Genomic DNA, 4,198 nt, shown 5'->3' with positions numbered 1-4,198 from the left:
AAAAAAAAAAAAAAAAAAAGAACCAAATGGGAAATTTAGAGCTGAAAAATACAACATTTTAGATTAAAAAAATTTACCAGATGATTTCAGCAGTAGACTAGAGATGACAGAGGAAAAAGTCAGTGAATTAGAAAATAGGACAGTAAATATTATCCAATCTGAGGGGCACTCAGATAAAGAAGGTTAAAAGGTTGAACAAATGAACAAGCTGCATGGCCCTTTGAGACAATATAAAAATGTCTAACATTTATGTCATTAGAGTTTCAAAAGAAGAGACGAAAGAGATTAGTGCAGAAAAAATATTTTAAGGAATGATAACTGAAAACTTTCCACATATGGTAAAACATAAATGAATGGAATCAAGAAGCTCAGTGAACCCAAAACAGAATAACTCAGAGATAACCATGCCCAGATACATCGTAATCAAACTACTGAAAACCAAAGAAAAATTTAAAAGTCTTAAAAGCAGTCAAGGAAAAACATCCATAGATTTGTGCATCTATGGATTTCGCATCAGAAACTATGAAGGCCAGAAAACAGCGGGACAACATCTTTAAAGTGCTAAAAGCAAAGAACTGTCAACCTAGAATTCTATAGCTAGTGAAATTATTCTTCATAATTGAAGGTGAAATAAAGACATTCTCAAGAAAAAGAGAAACTAGGAGAATCTGTCACCAACATGTTTTACAAAAAAATGCTAAAGGAAGTTATTTAGGATAAAGGAACATTATACTAAAAGGAAACTGGAATCCTTAAGATTGAATGAAGAGTAACAGGGATGGCAAACATATGGATAAATATAAAAGACTATTTTTCTCCTAAATTCTTTAACCTATGTGTTTCTATTGAAATCAAAGGTATAACATTGGTGGAATTTCTAATGTAAGTAGATGTTAAACTTAAAAATATAACATAAAAGAGAGTGTTACAGCTCTTTTAGAACTTGTCTAGCAGATTTTCCAGTCCTCACTGGAAGAGCCCTCAATGCAAAAAAAAAAAGATAAAAATATAACATAAAAGGATAAAGAAGCCTATATGGTCATATGGCTTCTATATTTTACTTGAAGTTTTTAAATATATTTTTTTTTGAGACAGAGTCTCACTCTGTTGCCCTGCCTAGAGTGCTATGGAGTCAGCCTCGCTCACAGCAACCTCAAACTCCTGGGCTCAAGGAATCCTCCTGCCTCAGCCTCCCGAGTAGCTGGGACTACAGGCATGCACCACCATGCCTGGCTAATTTTTTTATATATGTATATTTTAGTTGTCCAGCTGATTTATTTCTATTTTTTTAGTAGAGACAGGGTCTCGCTCTTTCTCAGGCTGGTCTTGAACTCCCGAGCTCAAACAATCCGCCCGCCTGGGCCTCCCAGAGTGCTAGGATTACAGGAGTGAGCCACCGCACCTGGCCGAAGTTTTAAAATATTAACTCTTAAGTAGACTGTAAAAGGTTAGCCATATATATACATATATGAATGTACATATGTGTATACGTATGTATATATGTATACATATATATGTATATATGTATAAATCCCAGAGGGATGATTAAAAATATAATTCAAAAAGAAATAGCAAGAAAAGCCAATATGTAAATTGAAACAGAATAGTAAAATATATTCCACTAATCTGAAAAAAAGCAGGAAAAGGGTAAAAGGAACAAAAAACAGAGGGTACAAGCAGAAACAAATAATAAAATATTAGTCCTAAATCAAATCATGCCAATAATTACATTGAATATAAATGATCAAAGCACATTAATTCAAAAACAGAAATAGAAAACTGGATAACAAAAACAAGAGCCAATTGCATGCTGTCTACAAGAAATGCTCTTTAAATATGAAGACACATATATGTTGAAAATAAAGCAATGGGAAATGATATACTATACAAACACTAATTTAAAAATGCTATAGTGGCTAATTAATATCAGAAAAAGTAAACTTCAGAGCAAGTAATATTGCTAGGGATAAAGAGTTAATCACATGATTATTATAAAAGAACCAATACACCAAGAAGATATAACAATCATATATGTATATGCAGCTAACAACAGATCTTCAAAATATACCTGACAAAAAGTAATAGAACTGTCTACTGTAACCAGTTGGGCATAATGATGAGGATGCTTGCAATTAAGCAACTGAGATTGGTCTATAGAGACAAGCCAATCCTCTTGCAAGACAATGCTCGACTGCATGTTGCACAACCAATGGTGCTCAAACTACAGAAGCTGGACTTGGAAACTGTCTGTCATCCACTGTCTTCACCAGACCTTGCACCAACTGACTTCCACTTCTTCCAGGCTTTGGACCACTTCTTGCAAGGAAAAATATTTAATTCTCAACAAGCTGTGAAAAACACCTTTCATGATTTCATCGCCACTTGCTCTCCAGGCTTCTTCACTGCTGGCATAAGAAAACTACTGTTAAGATGGCAAAGCTGTATTGACAGTTTAGGCACATACTTTGATTAACTGTAATACTTCTTGTATGAGATATAATAAACTAAACTTTTGATTCTAAATTGGTCATTTCATATTTAATAACCTATACATTTTTGAGTTACCTTGGTCTTCCCATTATTTCATGTGAATAAAGAATTCTATTGATTAAAAAAATCACAAATATTTGAAAGCTACTATTTACAAAAATTGTTTTCACATTCATTTTTTAAAAATTTTAATTTTAAATTATTATGAGTACATAATGGTTGTCTATCTTTATAGGGCACATGTGACGTTTTGACACAGACATACAATGTGAATTAATAAAATCTGTGTAATTGGGGTATCCATCACCTCAGGCCTTTAACATTTATTTGTGTTAGAAACATTCTAAATTCTACTCTTTTAGTCATTTTTAAGTATACCCTAACATACTGTTGATTATAGTCACTTTGTTGTGCTATCAAATATTGTTCTATCTATCTAACTATCTAATTTTTTTTTTGTATCCATTAACCATACTCACTTTATCCTGACCTCCCCACTACCCTTCCCGATCTCTGGTAACTATCATTCTATTCTCTGTTTCCATTAGATCAATTGTTTTTAATATTTAGCTCCCACATATGAGTGAGAACATGCGAGATACATCTTTCGGTGCTTGGCTTATTTCACTTAACATAATGTTCTTCAATTTCATCCATGTTGTTGTAAATGGCAGGATTTCATTCTTGTTTGTGGCTATCTAATATTCCATTGTGTATATGTACCACAATTTCTTTATCCATTCATCTGCTGATGGACACTTAGGTTGATTCCGTATCTTGGCTATTGTGAATAGTGTTGCAATGAACGTGAGAGTGCAGATATCTAGTCCACGGCCGTACCACCCTGAACGCACCCAATCTCGTCTGATCTTGGAAGCTAAGCAGGGTCGGGCCCGGTTAGTACTTGGATGGAAGAGTGCAGATATCTTTTCTATGTACTGAACTCCCATCCTTCGGATATAAATGCAACAGTGGGATTGTTGGGTTATATGGTAGTTCTATTTTTAGTTTTTTGAGGAACCTCCATACTGTTTTCCATAGCAGTTACACTAATTTACATTCCAACCAAAAGTGTACAATGGTTCCTTTTTCTCCACATCCTCTCCAGCATTCATTATTGCCTGTCTTTTTGATAAAAGGCATTTTAACTGGGGTAAGATGATACGTCGTAGCTTTGATTCGCATTTCTCTGATGACTAATTATGTTGACCATTTTTTCATATACTTGTTGGCCATTTGTATGTCTTCTTTTGAGAAATATCTATTTAGATCCTTTGCCCATTTTTAAAATCATATTATTTGGTTTTTTCCTGTTGAGTTGTTGGAGCTCTTTATATACTCTAGCTATTAATCCTTTGTCAGATGAGTAGTTTGCAAATATTTTCTTCCATTCTGTGGGTTGTCTCTTCACTTTGTTGATTGTTTCCTTTGCTATGCAGAAGCTTTGAATGCTACTATTTTAAATGTTGAGAGAAGGGCCAAAAGGGATGTACTGGAATTGTAGAAGAAGGCTTACATTAAATAGGTAGAGAAAAACTAGATAATACTCCTTTATACTTATATAGTACTTTACACTCTTCCAAATGCATTTGCATATATTATCTTATTTAAGCTTTATCACATTCCCATGAGTTAGGCAAGTCAGCTAGCACTACACTCATTTTACAGATGGGAAACATGAGTCTGTGAATTGTCAAGATTATATGAC

The sequence above is a fragment of the Propithecus coquereli genome, unplaced genomic scaffold, assembly GCF_000956105.1.
Source record: "Propithecus coquereli isolate 6110/MARCELLA unplaced genomic scaffold, Pcoq_1.0 Scaffold104, whole genome shotgun sequence".
In the NCBI taxonomy this organism is placed as follows: Eukaryota; Metazoa; Chordata; class Mammalia; order Primates; family Indriidae; genus Propithecus; species Propithecus coquereli.
This window is presented reverse-complemented; position numbering follows the sequence as displayed.